The sequence below is a fragment of the Lissotriton vulgaris genome, chromosome 7 (genome assembly GCF_964263255.1).
Source record: "Lissotriton vulgaris chromosome 7, aLisVul1.2, whole genome shotgun sequence".
In the NCBI taxonomy this organism is placed as follows: Eukaryota; Metazoa; Chordata; class Amphibia; order Caudata; family Salamandridae; genus Lissotriton; species Lissotriton vulgaris.
Genome location: NC_141695.1, coordinates 1,637,447,732 through 1,637,472,947, shown reverse-complemented (window position 1 = coordinate 1,637,472,947; position 25,216 = coordinate 1,637,447,732). Strand labels below are relative to the sequence as shown.

The 25,216-nt window shown below is 44.0% G+C and overlaps 1 protein-coding gene across 6 annotated transcripts in view; it reads right to left on the bottom strand.

The window, feature by feature from the left end:
- NCOA3 (nuclear receptor coactivator 3) overlaps positions 1 to 25,216 on the bottom strand; it is a 633,192-nt gene that overhangs the window by 523,797 nt on the left and 84,179 nt on the right. The gene's annotated exons all lie outside the window — the stretch shown is intronic.

Genomic DNA, 25,216 nt, shown 5'->3' with positions numbered 1-25,216 from the left:
ATCCACCACCACCACATCCACCAACACATCCACCAACACATCCACCAACACATCCACCAACACCACCGCATCCACCACCACCACATCCACCACCGCATCCACCAACACATCCACCACCACCATATCCCCCAGATCCACCACATGTGTGTGTGTGTGTGTGTGTGTGTGTGTGTGTGTGTGTGTGTGTGTGTGTGTGTGTGTGTGTGTGTGTGTGTGTGTGTGTGGCTCTGTGTGTGTGTAGGTGCAAATGCAATGTGCTTGGATTTTCGTCACAAAATACACTGAACATAATCTTCACAAAACTTATTTACAAACGTTTAAGGTATTGCCATTCTAAATTAAAATAACTTTTATTTAAGTATTAATCATTTACAAAAATAAAAGCCATTGTTATTTGTAATATCAATACATCTAAGTCACGTAAATACAACACACATTGCATTACAAATGCTATAGGTGTCACATTTGCGAAAGTTAAAACTATTGACATTGTAACTGACAAAGCTATAAATTTTGCTATTTTCAAAACCAACACATAAATAAAAAAGTGTCATTTACAATAACAATCGCTCAAACTTTCCTAATGCGAGACCTATTGCATTTCCAATGCTTGTTGGTTCTGCTAGTGAATAAGTATGTGAATTGATGAGATTTATGTAATGTATAGAACATTATACGACATCCGTGGCATCACATGGATCCATAAGAAAGAAGAATAAAAAAATGACATTTTAGGAGTACTATCAGAGGTTGCCATTTATAGTTTTAAGGCACTTATGCACTTTACAAAAGGTAGTAAACATTGTTACTTAGTTGGTGACGCACATTTGCACTTTAATTTTGGCACTTTCTCTAGGAGCACTTTAGACTGACTAATGATAAGTTATGATAATTGTGATAAGAGTTATAGAATAAGCATTTATGCCACAATTTTAGATAAGCACTCTATATCATACAAGTTATCAATGTGTATGGGTATATAGACACTACAGGTTTTAACTGGTATTTTACCATGATTTTTTCTTTAAAACCATGTATTGCAGGTCAGATGTATTTTGCATCATTACCGTATTTTCTGGTGTATAAGATGACTTTTTAACCCTTGAAAACCTTTTCAAAAGCTGGGTCGTCTTATACGCCAGGGTAATTTTATAAGCAAGCGAATATAGCCCAAACCCTATCTTTTAAAAGGAAAAGTAGGGGGTCGTCTTATACGCTCAGTCGTCTTATACGCCAGAAAATACGGTACATTTATTTCCATATGTATTTACATCTGTATACATTTAGTTTAAACCTATATAGTTATAATCATATGTTTTAAGCACTCTGTTGTCAGTGTCCATATTCATGGTCTAAGCACTTGTCCCTTTTAAATAAGCAGATCTCACAATGTAGCACTATCATGTGATCAAGGCCGTGGAAGGCCGAAACGCATTATGGCAGTCGGAAATAAATCAAATTGCACAATTCAATGGTGGTCCATATCAGTCTTTGTTTAACAGAAGGACGTGACTGAAGCGGACAAGTTGAGAGATAGATATAGATGTAATCTATCAAGAGTACAATTAAAATGTTGACAAAAGGGGGAGTTTCATGAACTTTCAGCCACATCAGAGTGGTTTCCAACTGTGCAACAAGACAGATTTTACTACCCGATATGGCCGTTTGGAGGACTGTGTGTGACTAAAACAAATTAAGTCCAAATGTAGAAACGCTAATGTAGGTGTGGAGTGCAGAAACGCTAATGCGTGAAAACGGATATTATGTACTCGCTAGAGGGCAAATGGAACGAGTGTTGAGCAAACATGGGAATCTTCACTTCCGTACACTTGACCATTACGCTTTTCTTTACAAAAGTTTACCTTGGTAGATTTTAGAAATGTTTTGGGGTTTAAAAAAATGGTTTACCACAAAGAAACTAACGCCAATCACTACTTTTTTGATGGAAGCTTCTCCAGCCAAGAGCTTTCCACAGGAAAGTACATTTGCTTATGTCACAGCGATTTGTATAGCACATTCTGCCATTAGAATAGACTCCCGGTGCTGCTGGTGTTTGGGGGCTTTCGCGATCTGTTTGAGGATTCTATCAAAGACCATAGCAAGATTTTTTTCTTGACGGTGCCCGATCATTAGTGTTTTGCTCATAAGCAGTTTTCCTGTATGTGTTTTGATTGCATGTGTCTGATGTTTTTTTTGGGGGGGGGGGGGTGCTAAGGGGGATTTCCAGATATCTTTACCAGTTATGGTAAATTCCATGTCGAGATGTGGTATGCGTACTTTCTGGCTTGAAGTAATGTCTACAGTAATTCAGAGTACAAAGTTTTGTTGAGGACCTAAACACCCAGTAAACGAACTGCGGACTGTTCGGTTTAGCATGTTGGTTTTCAAGTACCATTTAACTATCCTTTTTAGGTCGAGCCTACCACACAGAGCATGTGCTAACTGTTGCAAGGCATATTGTGTCTTACCAAGATCAGATCCATGGCTTACAACTGATTGGCTTTAATGGCACTTATTTGCCTGCTTCTTATTAGTGTCCCAACTTGCCATTCTTGTGTTTGTCCCTCCTATGAGCATTGCCACTATACAATCTGACAGGTTGACAATTGCCGCTTCCACTGCCTGCTTTTCAAGTACAACGTTTTTCTTTTGCGTGAAGCACTCCATTAGAGTGCATGATTTTTTAGGAGTCTTCCTTGCATAGGTCTCTCCCCCTGCACTCAGTGTTGTTCCAAGTGGCCTGCTTCTCCCTGCCAAGTCCTCTTGCACTCACCCCTGTTCTTCTCCGTATTGCTTCCCCCTAACCATACCATGCCCTCTGTGTTTATTTCCTCCAACCACTGTTTTGCTTTCGGTCCCACCCTCCTCAGGTCTCTCGTCCACTCCTATTATTTGCTCCTGTTGCTTTTGCATCTACTCCCACCACCCACCCCGTTGCTTTTGCTTTCACTTCCATCATCCCTTGTTGCTTTCTTGTCCACAACAGCCCTCCCGCTTGCTTTCACACCCCCTTCCTCACCCTTTCCACTGTTTCTTCACTGTTCACACCTACCCTCTCACATGTTTGACGGTCCACCCACTTTCCGCCATATTGCTTCCACTCCCGCTGCCAACCCAGAAGGAAAAAATATATATATTTTGCAGGTTTTATTTTATTTTTATTTTAGTTAGTTATCGATTCAACTCTAATCTGTACAGCATTGCTAAAAACCACTGGCAAAGCCAACAGGTCACAAAGGCAAGACTTACTGGCTTTGCCAATGCTTGTTGTGAAGGATGGGTGATATTGTGAGTTCAACATTGTTGAACCTTACTGTACCGCTGAGCTGAGCTAACGTGTATTCATTCTTTTGTCTAATGTTCACTCCTGGTAGTTGTGATAGTTTATCCTTATGGTTAGTGCTGTTATCTTGGTGATCGCTGAGCTGTGACGGGTGTGTAGGCAGTGTTGGAGGTAAGATGTATGGACATGAAAGGCGCAGTTGTGAGCACAGCAACACGTCGAGTCATATGCTCTTCACTGTTTAGTGCACATTCCAAAGCGGTAAAGATGTTTGAAGACACAAACTGCGCAATTCGTGAAGTTACGACAACTCCACAAAAATTCACCAGCTACATTTTAACTTTGGACATTACACTACCTCGTATATCATAATGTGGAATATGAAAACACCAGACAACAAAATATGCTACTTCCTTGAGAACAGGATAGGAAAGGATAAATATTACACTGAAGTATGGAAAAAAAACCTGAACAACAACTTCTCACATGCATTTGCTGCACGTTGAAAAGGTGTTTGCTGAAGCTCAATTCAAATTAGTACACAGTAGCTGGAGCCAACTCCTTGTACTTTAATATTTGCCAGTCTACAACCATGCACTTCAGTTCCTAGTTATTTAATTCACATTGGGGTTTTCAAAAGCCCTATTTAAACAAACCATGGTGGCATTGTCATTCGGATGTGCAAACAAGCAAGCTCCGTACTGAGAGCAAAAAGCGTTATCGGTGCCGTGAAAAGCTGGTCTTCCTCTGGATACGAGGAGGATGCTACAGTACATAATTCACTGTGAAGCCTCTACACTTAAGTTTGACCGTCCTTGACCTTTTGATAGTTGGACAAGGTACTTGGGCTAAGGTACTTAGAAACTTCTCTTCAGTGTCTGTGCCACTGCATGCAGTATATGCTTACAGAGGAAACTGGAGTATCTAGTGCGAGTGTTCTCCGTGCAAAATATGAGTAAGTCCCTGGGACATTCTCAGCCTGGTAATCACTGGCAAAGACTAAAGTCTTGGTGCTTGGTCGTAAAAACGTTACAAGAGTAATACGTCTCGTCTGACCCAGGTCTTAACTATTGTGGCTTAACGGCTAGAGAGTCAGACTTTGAAGTTGGGGGACCAGGTTTGTGTCTGGCGGGAGGCAAACATCCTGTGATCGTGGGAAAATCAAGTAATCTCCGAACGTGTCCGTCTGTAATACAAATGGTGCTCACGTAAAGCACTGATACTTTCGGCTCGGATTTGTGCTATATAAAACTGCAAAAAAAACTAAAAACTAACGTTCAGCACGGGTTATCCCAAAAATACAAATGCATATATAGCTTAAGGTGGTTAAAACGGTCAGATTTCGTAATCGAACTTATAGCTCTGCCCGTTCACAACTGGTAGGTCACTACAACAACTAAAATGAAGACTAACGAAAATTCTCATGTTACATGTGTCAATAATTTACTTAATACACATATGCCCCTCCGCCAGGCCCTTTCGCTATCGGTCAACTTTCCTCACCGGATGGGGGGGGGTAGAGAGCCCACAGCTAGAGTGCCGCACCTTAGTGCAGCTCAGCCGGCAGGGACTCCAATCTGCTTAGAATCTGGGCAATAATGAGCCATCTCAGTCTCTGAGCAGGGGGCAGACCAACACAAACCGGGTCCTAAAATTGTGTGTGAAATCTGACCGTGTGCCAGACGAGTAAATGAACAGTAGGTGAACAGCCCTGCTATCCAACATGACTGTGCCCGGCCAAGACTCGTAGCAGTGTAGAGAAGAGTGAGCCAGCCCGGTTAATGAGGCGCTGGATGTGGCGAAGCCAGAGGCCTGCACTGAAACGCAAACAAGAGACAGAAATACTGCTGAACATAGGGCATCTGAGGGTGAGTGAGCAAGCCCACTAATCGGGGTGCAACTGCCGCTTTGGAACCCACTGGGAAACGGCCAGGTGCTCAGATCAAGCAAAGTCACGCCGCAGAACCTCGGAGGATGAAACTACAATAACTGGGGGCACTGTGTAGACGCTGCCCCGAACTGGAGGTGAGGTGAATGACACGCAGCTGCTTACCCTTTGCAGCACGGACATCACAGAGGCTGCGGCGCCCACCAAGTGTGGGATTTAAGGTGCCAGTCTCTTCGCTCCAGCAGGCCAGAGCGGACAACAATAGAGAGGAGACCACCTAATAGCCGGCCCCTGATAAGGGGCAGAAGTTAACCTGATCACTGAGAGTGTAGAATTCACCAATTGCAGGCAATTGGGAAAACAGACAGACCGCAATCCTGCCTCACCTTCAAGGCAAAGAAAGCGCCTAGGCCTACACAACATGCGCACTGAGTCCAAACAGGAGCCTCCTCCCCAGCCAGGGTGGCCTTGTAGGCTACCCTACTGATCATACAACGAGCGTGCAGTCAATACAAGATCGAGGTCTTAAATATACGCATGGACAATATGGCCTCTAAATAAAATAAACAAGTTCTGCGCCTCACTACAGGGGAACAACACATTCCGGGAGCTGAAGAGGATTTTCAAGAGCTTACCCGGAAACAACTGAATATGGACAAGATCTTGGCTGTCATTCAAGCCAAGAATAAGGACTTGGAGGCTGGCTCGCGATGCAAAAACTTGCGCACAAAGGGTGTCTCTGAGTCCATAAATACAGGCAGCCTAATAACATATGTGGAAGAAATGCTAACAAGCGTATTTGTAGTGAAGAGCTGTCTGCGGTATTCCCATGTGGCAGATTATTGCCAAAGTCCTGAATTACAGGGATTGGGATCCGGTGCGACCCCGCTCACGTGAAAAAGGGGTCACACAATACCATGGAAATTAAGTGTTCGTTTACCCTGACTTTACCGCCGTGGTGCAGGCAGCGTGATGGGAGTTTGCCCCAGGGAAGAAGAAACTACAGACCTTGGTCGCCAAATACACCATGCTGTACCTAGCTCGTCTAAGAGTGGACCATGACTGCCGCCAAACTATACTTACCACCCCCAAAGCAGCCATGGACTTAATTAACACTGTGGGGTGTCACCGCCATGCAACCCTGGGCGGCGATGCGGCCGCCGCCGAAGCTAGGGATTAAGGAAACAGACTTGAACTAAAGGAAAGTCTACACAGAAAAGTCTCTTGAAGAATGATTTGCAACTGGGGGATTTCTTGTATTTGAAACCTGCTGCACAGCTATGGACGAAGCAATCGGGGTAATAAGCATTTAGCGCGGTCAGCGGATGGTTTGGCAAATTATTTCATCCTAGGACCCACTGTACAAAGATGCCTTACAGAACGCCATGATAGTGTTTAGCGGGTGGTGGATGATGTGTCCCCTTAATCTACATCTCCTGACTAACATTTAGTGTTCTCCCAGCCCCTCTGGGTTCACAGAGGTAAGATGGCAACTCGTTACCCCCCCCCCCCACAAGGGTAAAACCCACTAGGATTGAATGTGTTCTATTGTATGTTTCAGTCCCTCTGGACCAGAATGCTTTGTACAATATTGCATTTGTTTATGGCTTTGGCAAGTGGACGGCGCTGAAGCGGGTGGGGGAGGGAATGTTATTGTTTTGCTGTTAAAACTGATTGCATGCTACCTGGCAAACAGCCACATAGATGAGCCCTGCATACATCGTTATAGCATAATGTGACAGTGACGTGTAATATGAAAGGCAACTTAAACCTACTCAAGTGGAAGTGTGTGGGTTAAATAACCCTAGAAAGATCAGGCAGGTATTTGCATACTTGGACCGTCATTGGGTCCATAATGAGTTTATACAAGCAACGAACCTTACTGCGCAGGCTGCGACTAATGTGGGGACGCGATGGGCACACATGAAACTGTCCGCCTCTTACTCAAAGAGGGTCCTTATTCTGGTCCAAAGAGGTACCCTCTTTACCACTCTGCACTCCGAAACATATGAAAAAGGGAGATCTGTCAAATGGCATGAAACGTGCGGGGCACAACACTAACCCTAATCAATGTATATGCCCACAACACCGACGATCCTGAATTCCACACCACACTATCCCTGGATATACAAGTTACAACCCTCCATTATCTATGGGGTGGATTTAATTTTCCATTAGACCCAAACATGAACAGATCTGCAGGTCTTTCTGGACAAATCAAACATGCGAGTAGGGTACTTCAGGAGGGACTGGTGAACTATGAACTCACAGATGTATGGTGGGTTCAGCACCTAGAGACCTGAGAAGGCACATTAGTCTCGACAGCACACAATATGTGGTCACAACCGGACTACTTGCTGGTGACTAGGGAGGCTAGCACAGGGGCACAGGATGCAATGCAACCTACCCCGGACACTGTTGGACCATTCCCCAGTGCTACTGTGTCTGGTGCTACCAACCGGTGCCTCCCACTACCCCAGGCCTTTCAATGGAGGCTTTAGGCTTCCGCGTTATCGGACGCGTTTTTTAGGGATGGAGTCAAGACACCCATTGTGCTGTATTTTGATGAAAATAATGGTTATGTTGCTAACGTCAGGACGCTGTGGGAAGTTTTTAAAGTCACGATCCGTGAGACATGAATAAGACTTCGGGCAGGAGTGTTACAGTCCCCAAGTTCTCGCTTGAAACACCTTAAAACTACGCTTCACTCTTGAGCAGACTGACAAAGACACTCCAGAGCCTAATACACTATTGGACATAAGAACACACCTGCCCCAATACGCTGAGGTAGTGGACCAAGAGATTCAATACTGGATGAAAAGCTGGACGGCACGGGCCTATAGGGAGGGAGGGCGACCTGGGCTCGGCTTGGAAACTAAAATAGGGGGCCTCGAGGTATCCCACAAATACTGAGTATTACCACTCACAGCAGGATGCAACGTTATGACTCCCGAGCAATCCTGAAATGTTTTGTGGACTTCTATGCCAAACTATATGGCTAGCTATTTGGCGTCTCCACACGAGACAGATGCATATCTAAACGACATTGCACTAGCGCGGCTATCGCCAGGTCAGAGGGAGTAACTGGTCCAGCCAATAACAGAGGAGGTGAGGCCATCCGGTCATTACCAAACGGGAAATCACCTGGGGGCAATAGCCTCCCAGGTGAGTTTCACAAGACGTTCTCAGACTTGCTAATACCTCACCTCCTTGAAATTTATCAAGAGGCATATGTCAGCCAATCTCTACTCTCCACCCTCCCGGAGGCGCTGTTAATCATGCTTTTGAAACCAGGAAAACTGCCCAAAAAAGTGGATTTGTATTGCCTGTTGTCGCTAATCAACACGGACGTCATAATATTAGCGAAAATCCCGGCTGCAGCCGTTGCCGACGTCTTGGGTACTGACAGACAAATAAGGGTTCATACCCTCTGGGTCCACCACTCAAAATCTCCGAACCCTATTTGCCGTCATACATCAACTGAACCCTGCGTTTCAGCAGTTTTCCTGGACGCCGCAAAGGCGTTTGACTCCATACAATGGTCATATATGTTCCCTGTGCTGACCCGAATGGGGATGCCACTGGCTTTCCTATGCTGGATTCGGTTGCTGTACATAGTCCTGGTTGCACATGTCCGCATAAACGGTGCAATCTATGACTCCATGCGAATATATAGGAGAACGCGACAGGGCTGCCCGCTTTCCATGATTTTATTTGCCTAAGCGCTGGAGCCCCTCACATGCATTATCAGAAAAAAACATTCATCTGCTGCTTCGCACTTCCGACAGAGTCCCCTAATCATTTCCCTATACGCCGATGATATGGTGGTATATGTGAGGGAAACTGGTGTAAACATAGATCCGACGGTGAGCGAGTATGTCAAATACGAACGGTGCTCTGGTCTGAGCATCAACTAGAGCAAATCGGTTGTCTTTCCGCTGACCCCCGCCACAGTTCTGCACGTGTTAGAGCACACACTAGAATGGTGAACGAAAACCCTTAAATACCTGGGCATCTGGATACATCGCGACCGAGAGGTTGTAATATGTCAAACTACAGAACAGCTGCATCGAAGTTGCGAGATCAGAGAGCTCACTGGATTAGTCTTCTCCTCTCACTAGCAGACAGGCTAGTAATCATGAAGATGGTCGTGTTACCTTAGTTTTTATATTGGTTTGTCAACATACCCATCACCTTAACACAAGAGTTTTTAAAAACACTACCACCTTGCATGACTACTCTGACATAGGACGGCAAATAGCCTAGATTTGGATGGCAGACGCACACATGCCCATGTCTCCTAGGTGGGTTTGCCGTTCCAGACTTATCTGTATTACTTGTATGCTTAAGCGCATGTTGCTCACTACTGGTACCACCCCTAATGGTAAACGGCAAACACCGGTGTTGAAAATGATGAAGCCCACCAGATTCCCCTTAACGCAATATTGAAGCATGTGCAGCAGACTAGTACCCTTAAGGCTATTGGTCCAGTACATGGCACAACAAGAGCATGGAAGGTACTCACTAGGAGCACACGCAAAACTCCACGGTTCGTAATGTCCCTACCTCTAATACATCACCCATCCCTATCAGTCACAAAGGAGGCAGGGGCACTAACCATATTGCAGGAGGCGGGAGTGAGGACTATGGGTAACTCCTTCCCTGCGGGATCTTTTCTCACACTCACGAGTTCGGGGGGGCTAGGATTGTACCCCTTTGCAGAGCTTTGTATACTATAGACTTTAGGCAGCAATGAAAGCACTATATTCCTGTTTTCCCCAAGAACCGCCCACACTGCACTTACTGCAGATCCTACTGCTGATCGGAAATTACCAAACTGTAAAATTCCTCCCATTGAGAGGAAGGTGGAACCTCCGATATGGCCATGGAGAGATGGAGTGTGATCCTGGACGCCCAAATAAAGCAGGCAGACTGGGAGTTCTGTTTTGTCCTGCTGGACAAGCTTGCATCCAACTGTAATCTCAAACTAATACATTTTAAATATTTGCAACAGGCCTACTATTCCCCCGAACAGAGCTGATGTTTGCGGTGCTGCGGAGGTGGATTTCTTGCACCTGCGTGGACCTGTGGCCCAGGGTTCCTGTACAGGATATGGGTTACACAGACCTTATCCAAAATGGTAGAGGTCCAGATGGATTGCAATCCCACAATATGCCTTTTGGGCCTTATTAAATCGCTCTCGCCATCAAAACGCAAACTAGCAGAGGTGTCATTACTAATAGCCAAACGCAGAGCGTCCATATGTTGGGAAAGGAGGACAGCACCAAGGCATGCCGACTGGCTACAAGACTTAGTGTATTGTAAAGCTCAACTGGAAAGATACGCTGAAGAACTACCTCCGGCACCCAGACCAAGAGACTTTTGGGCCCCATATGTGGCCTATATGCTGTCCACAAATGCATAATGGAGTGACCTGCTGGATTACATCTGGTGCACAATGTGGGGGTAGGCTGGGTGGATGGGAAGAGCAATGACAACGTTTATAATTTTTAATTATGTACGGGGATGCCATGCTAGAGTCTCTTGTTTGCTCTTTGGGTTATTGTACAGGTATACGCCTGAGATCAGAATAAAACTAATTTAAAAAAATTCTCTGGGTGGCCTCCCCTGCTTCATGTCTCAGATGCGAGTGGGAGGAGGGGACCCTGATGCACACTGTTTGGTACAGTCTCTTGGTCATGGTTCTGGCGAGGGGTGGTGACTTGTCTCTCTGAAGTGCTGGGGTGGGACTTGCCCCATTCTCCGAAACTGGTGTTTTTACATGTCATGGATGGAATTGGAGGTAAGGTCTATAAACGTCATCTTATGCTGTTGGTGGTTACCTTAGCTAAAAGGGATAATGCTAGGGCATGGAAGACACCGACGCCACCCTTGGTGTCAACATGGAAGAAGGAACTGGACTTTTGCATGGGCCTGGAACTTCCCATTTTCTTTGCAAGAGGGTGCCCACTGAAGCACTTTCAAGTGTGGAAGCGTTGGGCAGACTATCGGGCCTGCTATTTGAGCCGGTTACTGCACTGGGGCACTTTCACCCGGATTGAGGATTCCTCGTTGGTGCCGGATGGTGTTCTTTAGTATTTCAGTTCCTGGGGGGAGTGGTTATGGGGCATAATGTACTGTTATCTACGAGGCTGTTAGTGCGACGGGGGGTTCATTTGACATATTTCATCTGTATTGCTCTTATTTACTTGCATTCCTTTGTGAAAAGTCATAACGTTGAATCTTGATTATGCAGACGTGTCTGGGTTACAGAGCACTGCTCCATATGTGTCATTTGATAAATAAATTCTGTTTTAAAAAGAAACAAATAAATGAATTCTCGCCAGCCTTACCTCTAGCTCTGCTAAGGAGAAGGGGCTAAAAACAAGACAAGTAATGGCAAAGCCAGTAGGCCTGGTATAATGTGCTAGCACATGTAAGGACAGGCAGGCAGGCCCAAAAGCTATTTATCACCTGAAAGCCAGACATATTTGCTTTGCGAAAGCTAGGCAAATACGAAGACAAAACAAAATCGCTTTGTGCATAGAGTGCATAAAGGGGATCAAGTACTAAATGTGACTAACAGTGTAATGACTGGGTGATCTTTCAGATGTAAAATATGCCCCTACACATTCTAACAGTAGCACTTCCTAAGACCAATAGAAATTAATTTACAAATACATCTATGGGCAGAGACAAAGCACTGGGTGAGGTACAAAGTAAGGGGAGGAGAAGAAAGGACAAGTTGGTTAGTTGATGGAAAAAGAGTAAAGTAACAAGAGAAAGACAAGTGACAGATGGGTCAAGGATTTTGAAGGCAAGTAAGAGGGGAGAGAAAGTAGTGGGACTGATTAATGCAAATAAATGTTATATTATGTGGATTTGTAGTGTGTGCTTATAACAAAAGGGGTATTCAGGCAATGGAGTAGGTAAGTAGGCCCATCAGGCTTCTACTTAAATAGTCAGGTCTTCAGTTTCTTATGGAATTCAATATGTGATGGGGAGGTCCTGAGGTGGTGTGGAAAGTCGTTCCAGGATTTGGTGATTTAGGAGGAGCAGCCTCCTGACTTGCCCCTGCAGGGTATTTGAGCGAGGTGGAGGGAGGTGGAACGCAGATGCCCAGTGGGCTGGTCGAAGTTGAGGCGGTGGTTGAGGTAGGCAGGTTTGACATTGTGTAGGGCTTTGTATGCATGGATTAGCAGTTTGGATGGGCATCCCTTCTGGACTGGGAGCCAGTATAGCTCTTAGAGGTGGGACGTGGTGCGAGCGTTGCGAGGTATGTTGAGGTGGAGTCCGATGGCGGCATTCTTGGTGGTCCGGAGTTGATCTGTGATGCCGGCATACAATGCGCTGCCACAGTCTAGTCTTCTGGTGATGAGGGCCTGGGCGATACCTGGTCTGGTGTCTGTGGGGAGCCAATGGAATATTTTGTGGAGCATATGTAGGATGAAGAAGCAAGATGAGGTGACTGAGTCCTCTTGTTTGGTCACCGTGAGTCTGTTGCCCATAATGATGGAGATTTGTGGCGAGGGTGGTGGGCTTAGTTCCCACGTCTATTGGCCACCAGTTGAAGTCACATGAAGAGCTCTTGTTTTCTTGTTTCAGGCGGTTCGGTTTCATCCGGTTTCATCCAATTTGCTACATTATACACGCATGTTTTGAAGTTTGTTCTGGTGATGCGGTGGTCTATGAGGCAGGGGAGGAGCTGGGAATTATCTGCAAAGGATACAATGTTGATTCTGTGGCATCTTATGATGTGGGCGAGTGGCACCATGTAGAGCAATACATTCTGCATATTTCCAGTTGTCTGGGAAGGTTCCACTTTGCAAGGTACTGTTGATGGTGGGAGCGGATCAGGGTTACTCCTAGGCTGAAGATATTGTAGGTGCAGGAGGAGAAACCAGTGTCGACTATTCAAGATTTTGGTGGTCTCTTCTAGGGAGAGGAGTTTCCAGTTTGGGATCTGGTTGTTCGATTTGGCAGGGGAGGACAACTGGTTGATGAGTTCTTGTGTCTTGAGTTGGGGCGGGTCTTAGCTGCTGTAGCGTTTGAGGATTTTGTTCTGGAAGAAATTGGAGAGGTTGAGGCAGATGTCTTGTTAAGGGGTGATTGAGTTTGAGGCGGTAGTAGGGTTGGAGAATTGTTCGACAATGTTAAAGAGTTCTTCGCAGTTGGTGGGACAGTTTTCCACTCTAAGAGCTAGTGCGGTTTTTGTTGCCTCGTTAAGATGGGTGTGGTATTTTCTGAGTATGGACTTGTAAGTGTTTCTTGCGGTGGTGTCCTGAATGGTTCTTTTTTTCTCCAGTTGTTTGCAGAATCGTTTGGTGTCTGAGGCTTTCGTGTACCAGCTGGCTCATGTGTTGATTCTTTAGTGTGAGATTCTTCAGTCGGGCTAGGGTGTCTGCGCTGGTACTGATCCAGTTGTTTAAGTCTGATGTCAGTATGCGGTCGCTGATAAAGCTTGGTTAGTGGGCAGTGAGGATGTTGATCGCGTGTGTCTTATCTTCTTCCAGCTACATCGGAGGTTGTAGGTAGTCTTGGCAGAGGGGGGCTGGCGTGCGTCAAAGTGGATGATGGAGTGGTCTGTCCAGGTGAACGGAGTGAGGTGGCTGAACTGGACCTTGTTGCAGGCAGTGATGAGGTTGAGGGTGCGTCCTACACTATGTATGTATCCATGGATGATCTGAGTGAGTTCTAGACTAGACTCTCGATTATAGCCATGGATTTGGGACCTTTTGAGTCTTCGAGATGGAAGTTGAGGTCTCAGAGAAAGATTAATTCGTTCAAGCTGATGGTAACAGGGGCGATGAAGTCCGAGTAGATTTCTGAAGGTGGATTGGATTTAGTTTTTGTAAAGCGCGATAGCTACCCGCAGGCGTCCTAGCGCTTAAGAGCAACAGCTGTGGCACGTGGTCCGTAAGATAGGGTGCCTTTTTAAAAAAAAATTATAATTTGTTTTGAATTTATCATCAAGGCAAGAGCAGACAGGTTATCAACACTGTACAAGCCACATTATAAGTTTCTATTCAGAGAAACAATTGTAAGATTCATTCCAGTCACAGCTTACGTCTATAAACTCTTTATATACGTGTTATATAGTACCAGGACATTATTCGGTTTCTCCCTCCCTTTCAGCATAAATCACAGCTTTACAGTGTGCAATATGGGTTTTATATAGTTGCGATGAATAGTAGATAGTGAGGTGCGCTCGCCAATTCTCAAAAGGTTGAAAAAATTATTTCATTAAATTAACAAGCTTATCTTGATGGGGTGCTACATTACATGTGTTGGCTAACACCGTGAATATAAGAGCAAAGGGATGCAGACAAGAGCCTGCAAGTAATGTGCACTGTTCCCTGGGGAAAAAACTATTTTCCAAAATCTACACAAAAACAATATATTTTCTGAGTAGTTATTTACATTTATTGTTCAAAAGCATCTTCATGAATTTTATATCAGTTTCACAATTGTATCATCAATTTAAAAATGTACAATCTCATGGTGCATTGCATCATGCACATGTCATAATGTTAAGTGTTTTATCTGTCTATTAACAATTCAAAACATATAGCACTAGTTATTCAATAAGCCTATTTACAATAAATCCTAAATGCCAATGAAATGCTCTTCATATGAATGTTGGTGTGTCATTCTTTGAGTCCAATGCCCAATGCATTTGGGGAAAGAAATTTCCCTTCATCAAGGGCGATATCCTATAAACATCAATGCATCTAATTACAATCAGTTCAATATGCGACACTACGGAGGGTGCATGCTAAAAACAATGAAGAGTCCTTATATCCCAAGAAAATTTGAAAAAAGGGGAAGAATGAATATACAATGTCACCATCATAAACGGTGTGCATATCTTGCTTAAAAACATAAAGCAAAAAGAAAGGAATGAAAGAAGTAAAAATGTTATTGAAAAAATGTGTTCGTAAATAGTAATTCTCGTGAGGGTCAGTGAATGCACATCTCAGGTGTGATCATGCAACCGAAGAGATTACTTCAAAGGGAAGTATATTGGATAGACCACCTGAAGAGACTAATGCCAGTAGGATTGAATGACAGGTTAGATCTTAGTTGTTTCTTGTAGCTTTGATTAAGAATACAATTGATTGATGTATTAACATAGTATCCCGTAGGCACAACACAATCATTTAGAGATGCACACTAAATGATTAAACAAAGTACTGAACATATGATCAGATTTTGACAAGTACTACCTGTAGGTTACTTCAGCATATACACATCATACAGCAATAGAGCAAGTACCACCAAGTACTCACCAGGTTCATACACATGCATCCGGTTTTAGGGTTGCATGTCATGAGTATTTAAGAACCCACAATTAGGTTCTATATAAGCCTGGAACGGTCATACTCCATTAACATACGAGTACACGAAATAGAGTCATACCAGTATTTTAGGTATAACAAAGAACTCTTGAGTTAATGATAGGATAACAGTATGATTTTTTCATGTATAATTTTTGTTGGTATTTATGACATGTATTTGGTCCTTTATTTGTACTAGGCCATTTTAGCATTAATTTTTAGGCATGAAAATATTTGTCCTGGTATCATTGTATACGCTACTTTTCACTTTCTATTCTTCTTATGTTTATCCTTTTGTTTCGTTAACTTATTTGTTTCTTATATTGGGGACTCACAATACCTGATGTAAGCATGCATACTATCACACTTGTACTCCAGACTTGGACTCATACTAATGCATTACGTTTTCACCATTTGGAATACGTTTTTTAGACTACATTATCAACATTATTATTTTATTTCTCCTTACAGACAGCGTGGGCAGCACCCGAAGTTTAGCAAATAGATAACGTAACATAGCGTCGTATGTTCAAGAGCCACAACTAAGAAACAGCGTGATGACCGATTTTGCCACTCATCTTCAGTAGCTTTTTCCTTTACCTCATTCAGGGTTAGATGTTATAAGTTATGACACTCAGAATTCATTTCGATATGTATAGATCTCGCACAGTGAAACTACCTTTCCCACAATTCTTAGGAGGAATCTTTTTTCTCCCGCTCCCGGGACTCTTATTATACCTGTATGGTATCCTTCCGCGCCAGTTCAGAAAGAGAATAGTTTGTGAATGCCACAGAGGTTTTTGATTACACCCTGGATTTTTGAAGTGCTTTACTCAAGGTACGCGTCATCGCAGCATAATTCACAGAATAGTTTTATGAACTCCGTATTAACATCAGTTCACGCTGTCTTCACGTATGTGATATGAACAAGCTGACCACAAGTACCTTTACTTGCGTTCGTGCACTAAATATATAATTATCGTAACCCTAGCATGGATTATACATAGACCGTCTGATAGACACCTCTTTCAAAGGTAGTGGAACTGTCTAAGATGATAATATTTTTTTCTCTAGTAACCCCCAAGTGCAAAACATATTTAACTTGGGAGATAGATACTTTGAGTTTATCTGTCATATGAATGTAACTTACACCGCCACACGAGACAGTTTTGAGATTATTTATTCATATAGGGTTTACCAATATATGTATATGAATGATTATTGCACCGCAGTAAGGGATATAGATCAGGAAGAGTTATTGCGAGGGAAGTCATTGATGCATATTAACAGCCAGTTCATACACACTTGTGTACTTTATTACAGGAACACGCGTGATTTCACACCTAAACAGTACAATCCAGAACATTTTTTGATCCAGGTACCTGATGGCGCATCTTTTATACAAACTGATAACACAAGGGAATAAGGTTCGGTTGCATGATCACACTTGAGATGTGCATTCACTGACCCTCACGAGAATTACTATTTACGAACACATTTTTTCAATAAAATTTTTTCTTCTTACATTCCTTTCTTTTTGCTTTACGTTTTTAAGCAAGATATGCACACCCTTTATGATGGTGACATTGCATATTCATTCTTCCCCTTTTTTTCACATTTTCTTGGGATATAAGGACTCTTCATTGTTTTTAGCATACACCCTCCGTAGTGTCGCATATTGAACGGATGTTAACTGTACTACTGATTGTAATTAGATGCATTGATGTTTATAGGATATCGCCCCTGATGATGGGAAATTTCTTTCCCGAAATGCATTGGGAATTGGACTCCAAGAATGACCCACCAACATTCATATGAAGAGCATTTCATTGGCATTTAGGATTTATTGTAAATAGGCTTATTGAATAACTAATGCTATATGTTTTGAATTGTTAATAGACAGATAAAACGCTTAACATTAGGACATGTGCATGATGCAATGCACCATGGGATTGTACATTTTCAAATTGATGATACAATTGTGAAACGGATAAAAAATTAATGAAGATGCTTTTGAACAATAAATGTAAACAACTACTCCGAAAATATATTGTTTTTGTGTAGATTGTGGAAAATAGTTTTTTCCCCAGGGAACAGTGCGCATTACTTGCAGACTCTTGTCTGCATCCCTTTGCCTTTATATAGTTGCGTCAGTTTCAAGGTTGATCACTTCAACTCAAAAAGGGGATCATGAAATGCCATTTGTGGACTGCAATCTAAATTAAACCAAACATTTAACTTAACAGGAAGGTGGTATATGATGTAGTCTGAAAGTGTAGCCTGACGGTGCCTTTTCGTAAGCAGGGTGCGGCAAGGAGGGGTTTTAGCCATTTCTAGTCAAGGCCATGATCGATCTTTGACATACTGTGCAGTGGGCATTTGTACTATGAGGGCGTATATGTTTAGGTTCCTATTCTATCTGTAGCTACTTATTCTATTTCATTTGCATCCCCCCCTCCTCTCTTCTTCACTACAGGTCTGTGTCGGATGTTCCCAGGCAACAAGTAGTTCCTTCCACTATTCAGATATGAGGTGGTGTCTTACTCCCTTAGATTCTTCTCTGCTTAAGGCTCTAGCCCCTGCTCCAGCCCAGCTGGTTACATCTTGTTTCAGGTTCCCATCGGTGGTCCAGTCACAGATTTCCAGGACATTGCTATCCTCCTTTGTCTAGAGCCATGGCCAGATCTACAAATGTGTTCCCCACTTTCTGCTTTGGTGGTTGGGGGAAAAGCTCCAGCAAGCATTTTGTCAGCTGTGACGCGTAACGTGCGCCCCAATGTATCACTGATCCATAATACTTCATTCCAAAATGGACGCAACACATTACAGGCTCAGGTCAGATGTATAAAGCCTGCGTCACTGATTACACATCTGGAAGCTACGCATTTCCCCACCTTAAACAACCTGGAGCCGGTGGAATGAAGCGTAAAACCATTTTAGTAGATGCCCAGCTGTACCCAGTGTAAGCAGTGCGTGCAGTACTACATTTGTCTCAGGTTTCTGCCAGCCCTTTCCCCACAACTTTTTGAAAGTGTGGGTCAGGGCTTCATACAGTAGGAACTGTCCAGGTGGAATGTCACAACTCTGCATTAGTTCCTCAAAACGAACTAAAACTTTCTCCTGATAACAATCACCCACTGTCTCCAGTCCCACCTCTGTGCAGGCTTTCATTTGTTTAGGTGTGAAAATCAACCGCAAATCCCCATGAGGCAAACCGAACAGATGCGACACCGGTGTATATCGGGGATCCCGATAATTTTGGGCATACATCGCTTCGAACCTCAGGGCCCTGGACTGCAGCATAGACCGGTAAGGGGTTATCATTGTGGGGTTAAGTACCTTAGCTAGCATTAGGCTGGTGTGCGTACCTGGCTCCATCAGGAAAGTTTCCTCCGTGTTCGCTCCCTGTAACCACTGCGCCAACCATTACATTCAGGAGCCAGGAGATAAAGCAAAATATCTGGCATCCCTAGGCCCCCCTCTGCCATGGGGCGTTGTAAAAAAAACTCTACACCACACACTTCCCCAAATAAGGTCCCGCAGCAAGGAACCCAATTGTCGAAACTATCTCATAGCTATCAAGATCGGAAGGCTGACAAAAAAAATACAGTAGACTGGGTAATATGACCATTTTAGTCAGGGAAATTCTGGCCATGACGGGTAATTGCAAGGAGCTCCAAAAAGACAGCTCTAGCGAAATTACCCTGGCTTACATAGTCTGAAGAGTGGAAAATGTGAATTCCCAAATATTTGAATGTGTTGGGTGCCCAACTAAGGTCTACAGGTAGGGTCGGGGCAAAGCGACAGCCACCAGAAACAGGTAGGTCTTGTTTTTGGTGATCCACAGTTCTAACAGAAGTTCAAACCTTCCCAGAATACCCATGGCCATGTCAGAACCCACCACGCATCCTTCAAATAAATCAGGAGGTCATCTGCGTATAAAGAAATGGTATAATTAAGCTAGGGCCATGCGTTCCATGAAGGTTGTGTCCTTGTCGGTGGAGGTTGTGCCAGTGATGAAATCCTTGTGTAGGACGGTGAGTCCTCCTCCTGGTTTGTTCGGTCTGTCTTGGCTGGAGCTATTGTAGCCTGGTGGAATGGCTGGAGTTATGGCAGATGCCGATGTGGGGTTTAGCCAGGACTCTGTCAGGAAGATGTCCAGAGAGCGCATCATGATGGTGTCCCAAATCTCGGTGGTGTTTGCTGAGAGGCCTGGTGTTGAGGAGCACGGATGCCAGACAGGATGAGGGGTGCGTGGGAAGAGAGTGTTGGTGCAGGTAAAGTGGCATTGAGTGCATGAAAAAATCCTACGGTAGAGCGAGGGGAGGGTCAGAAGCAGATGTGGCGGCATCTGGTGTGGAGTGCATGGTCACGAGGCGACCGGCATTAAGTAAGTCTGGGGGTAAAGGGTGCGGTGGGTGGGGTGAGGGAAGGGCGAGACAAAAGTGGGAGAAGGCACACAATGGAGATGCAGGTCAGGAGCAGAGGGGCGGGAAAGCATGGGTAGGACTGAAAGAGTGGGAGTAATTAGCTTCAAGAAAAAACGGTCGCAAGAAAAAGGGAAAGAGGTGCACAGAGTGATAGTGGAGAGTGGAAAAGTGACTGCAAATATTAACAAGAGTGGAGAGTGCTTGAGGAAGACTGTACGATGTTCTTTTTTTTCTAGCACATAATAAAATGTACCTCTCTGTAAATGGACTGTGCTTATATTTCATAATTATAAAAGCCCAAATGAATGACATTTTAGGTAATATTGAAGTGTGGTGGAAACAAATATTTTAAAACTATCAAACAAAATCAATACTAGGTGATGCCATTTCCACACATTATCGTTTGTGTGCTGTATTCTTTTATCAGTGAAACTGTAGGTCTGCAAATGTAATGGTGATTGCAATTGAGGATGTGCTGTCTGATGGAAGTGTGCTACCACACCATGCATATTGCACTCGACTGCCCTTTACACCACACCACTGCAATCTACTCTGCACTATGCCACTAAACTTTACTCTGCACTAACTGCATCCTTTGCTACTGCACTCTACAGTAATCCACTCTACGCCACTGCACAGTACACCATTGAACGGCACTATAATATACCCTGCAACACTAAGCCACTGCATTCCACAATGATGCACTTTAAACTGCTTAATTACATGCCACTGCACTCTATAACAATTTACTCTGCAACTCTCTACACCAATGCACTCTACACAAGTCCACTCTAAGCCACCCCGGTACACATAACTATGCCACTCTACGACACTTTACCATTCCAATTTATGCCACTCTGCACCACTCTCCACTACGTCAGTAACTTTTAGCTATGCTGAAAAGCAGCCATGCTACTGTACAACATGGCTAAAACCATTGGCAAAGCCAATAGCTCACATTGTTGAGACCTATTGGCTTTGCCAGTGCTGGTTTTTTAGCCACCAAGCCATCTTTGATCAGTAAACAGGGAAACATAAATGGTGTCTGCATCATGAAGTAGTAATGCATGCTCAAAAGAGCATGCATACACCTAGAAAAAATGCAGATCGGACCTTTTGTAAAAAAAAAAAAAAAAGTTGTAATCTTTGCACCCTGATCAGCAGCATCTTGACGATGCTGAATAGCATGACTAAATGTTACTGTCAAAATCAACAGCCTCTAAAAGTGAGACCTGTGGGGTTTGTAATGCTGGTCTTGGCATGGACAAAAAGGTGGCACTTAGGCCTTCTACAGTACCGTTAGGCATATACGGACATGGTGCTATTGAAGCACCAACTAAGCAAGAGCTAACGACTGCAAACAGATGTAATAGAAATATATTTGAGGGTGCCAACGAGCACCACCCTTTATAAAATGGCCTTATTCACAGCATTCAATTCATAATCTCACAGGACAGCAGTGCATGCACTGAAATAACGTGACACAACAAGGATGCTCCCATCATGTGCGACCACATACGTGAAATTCCTTTCTGGCAAGGCGCAAGCCAGCATGTATATATACTACATACTGTGCCTTCCAACTTACAAGACAAATTGTAAAACCATCCATTTACTATAAAGTAAACATCTGGCAGAGTCAACTGCAACCAACAATGGAAAAGGTTTCATGAACGATGGATAATGTAATATTTATGCCTTTCAGGACAGGGTTAATACCCATGCACTAGACATGATGTCTGAACTTGCAGCAACCTATAAAATATAATTCTTATCCTGTCCTTCCCCCAAAAAAGATAATTTGGTTTTCGCCATTTCCATCTCAAACGCCCCCCAAAAAAGCTTCATTATATCCACGGATTCCATTGACAAAAGATCGGTCAATGGAGCCGAGAATCAAACAGGCTCCCTTATTAATTAGGAATTCGTATTCTTATGCTCCCGTAAATAGCACTGCAGCAAATACTCGCTACCTGGACGATTTCTTTTGGGTGTTGATTTTTCTGCTCCTTAAAAAAAAAAAAAAATCCCAGCACTGTGGGCTATGACTGATGAGTGACCTTGAGGCAGCACTTGGATATGTTACCATGACAACTCTACCACAAATATGGCTCATCGCAGCTACAGCACCAAACGGAAGCACCCGGTTTGACACTCTGGTATGGAGCTGCTCACTGAGACGGATTCTTCAGATACGCCTTCATACTGTTAAATCTTTTAGCACAAATGCTCGCCTACATTTATAATTTTAATACAGATTGTACAACAGTGTAACGCTTTAGGTCGCGGTGATGTTCTTTGCACTTTTTTACCTTCACCGAATTTGTAAATTGTTCCAGCAAAAAACAAGCAGGCATTAAGGCTTAAAACCTCATTCACCACAGAAGCATCTTTAGACGTGATAAAGATGCGAAGAAAAATAGCTTTATTGCCAATCAATGAAACGCTGGAGTACCAACGTTCCAAGGCTGCTGACCAAGGAAAATATTTAAAAATTAAAACTAGAGATCAAACAAAAAACATAAGCACCCAACTTGGAACACTAAATTATTGTAGAGCCTTTGTAACGGTCTACCGAATGGGGGGGGGGGGGGGGGGGGGGTGATCCTTATGAAAGGCTTGTAGCCTCAATTGTCCTCATCCTAGCCAACTTAATAGCCCAAAACACAAAATAGCTAGTCTGCCCTCCATACTTCATTATTTTCAATTTGAAAACGAAGTAAAAGTGAGACTACTGAATAATCTCCTTCCTATCTGAGGTGACTATCTATGCCACTTTGATTTAATTGCTGGTGTTTCCACTACGTCTCTTTGTATTTTTTCTCTCCGCCACACCTCCTTTGTTTAGCGTTCGGGCTCCACCATAATTTTCTATATTTTGCCTGTATATTTGATGCTATTTCTTAGGATGTATCAATCAAAGAATACACTTGTAGAGCGCGCTACTCACCCGTGGGGGTCGGGCACTGGGTGCCGCTACTGCTTCCTGGAGATGGAGCTTGGCAGCGCTCTGGCACCAAAAGTGGTATTGTTTGCGCTTTATAAAACGTAATTAAGTAAAATAAACCTATAGACTAGAATTGAAATTAAAATCTAAATTTAAGTTGTGGTAATATTGTAATTCTAGAGAAAGCTGAGCTGGAATTTCCGAATTAGGTTCTTCTATGTTAGACCATTACTTTAATGTTAACCTTTCTTTTTACAGAAACCCTCTGGGCCACTGTTATTAGGTCCGCATGCACTGCATGTGCTCTTGCTTGCGAGAGGTATTGTATACAAGGGGCTTTCAGCCTGCCCTTTGCTTAACATTCATTGGCTTAAATGTCACTCTTACTTGCTGCCTTTTAATTGGCCAGCATTTGCTGGCTTTCACTTCCTCTTCTTCCGGTTGGAGCATGGACCAAGTACTGATTGCTCCATCTGGACTGCTGTCCTTCGCACAACGTGCTGTGAGGCACTGCTTCTATCTTTTCTTCTTTGCTGTCCTCTTTGTTAAACTTTTTGCCATTTGTAGCTGTTTTACTATGCCACACGCACTTCAAAGAAGCCCTTTTCTCCTCTGCAAGGGTAGCTTGAGGCAACAGATTATCTGCTTTTATTTAACCCTGGGCGAAGCGCTACGCTCGCGAAGTTTGCGCAACTTTGCACTACGCGAGATGCACGTAGCACAGTGCGAACACGCGTAGTGCAGCATAGCCTAGTGCAGCATAGCCTAGTGCAGCCGTCATTTTTTGCTTGTTCGCGTTCCTTAACGTCATGTTCGTGAGCAAGCAAAGCGAGATTCTCAACACGGGGAGGTCAGGTTTCTCATTGCGAGTGGTTGCGCATGCTCGCGACCGCTCGCAATGAGAAACTACCAGTTTGCGTTGAGAAAGCGGACGCTCGAGTAAAAATCTACTCGAGAAGCAGAAAACTACGGCTTGCACTGTGCAAGATGCCGTTTTTAATGATTGCACAGTGCCGGATGCTTGTCCGCACTGTGCAATCATTGAAAACGCATCTTGCACAGTGTGAACATGCTAATATGCAGCTCGCGTCGTGCTACGTGAAGTTCGCATCGTGCTACGTGAAGCTCGCGTTGTGCTACGTGAAGCTCGCGTCGTGCTACGTGAAGCTCGCGTCGTGCTACGTGAAGCTCGCGTCGTGCTACGTGAAGCTCGTGTCGTGCTACGTGAAGTTCGTGTCGTGCTACGTGAAGTTCGTGTCGTGCTACGTGAAGTTCGTGTCGTGCTACGTGAAGTGCTACTTCGCGAACTACGCCGACCCTTACTTTTATTGGGACAGCAGAGGTGATCTGCTTTCAAGTTTATTTTCACTAAAACATGAACATGGGTAAAATTGCATTCTTTATGCTAGGATTTTTTGCCAAATGTCTTTTTTTTCAAACATGGGGAGACTAACTGATTTGCTTACAATCACCCGAGTGTTGTGCAGACACCTAACAAGCATTAGCAAAGCCAATAGCTCGCACCTAGTCTCTGCCATTGCCTTATGTTCATGCTGAGCATTGCAGACTTCAGCAAGGATTTGTAGCCATTCTGTATTGCAGCGTGGTTGCTGTGCAGTATGGCTTATTTTTTTTTTTTTTTTTTTAAGGATTAGAATGCACCCAGCACTAATGTACTTAAAAAATAAAAACACACACACACATTACCCCTGGCTGAGTCATACCCTTTTTAGGTCTCGCGACCTATCAATGCGCGCAAGCGCATTGAGCGGAGCGAGAATTCAAGTGCTCAAAATGCTCGTGAAACCAAGGGTTTCGTTCGTGCGGTTTTCTTTAAGTTCACGTGAATCACGTGACCAAACAAGCACGCGCATCAGCCTCCCTCCCTCCCTCCTAATTGCATTTTTTCACGGCCGCACAGCACATCAAAGGGCTTCTCCCAGCCCGTGCTGTGCGGCTTCTCCTCCCCTAATTATTCATGGCTGGCCGCTGGTCGGCCGTACTTTCAGTTTCCCGGCCCACATTTGGCAGCTTCTTGCCTCCTTCTCTAGCTTTCGCTCTCCACCTAACTCGCCAATCTATCTTTCTCCTCCAATCTACTTGCTCCCTGCTGCTAGTCTTCCGCGTCACTCTCTTCCCACTCGAGCCCACCTCCCACCCCTTCTGCCGCTCGCTCTCTTCCTCCTGTCGCCTCTCTCTCCTCTGGCACTGTCCTCTCTCACCCCATACTTCCCCCTCTCTCCTCCTTTGAGCTGCAAAAGCCATAAAACCTCCGCACAAACAACAAAAACATCCTGAGTGTAAAGGCACCAAAGTGTCAGCCAGCAAATG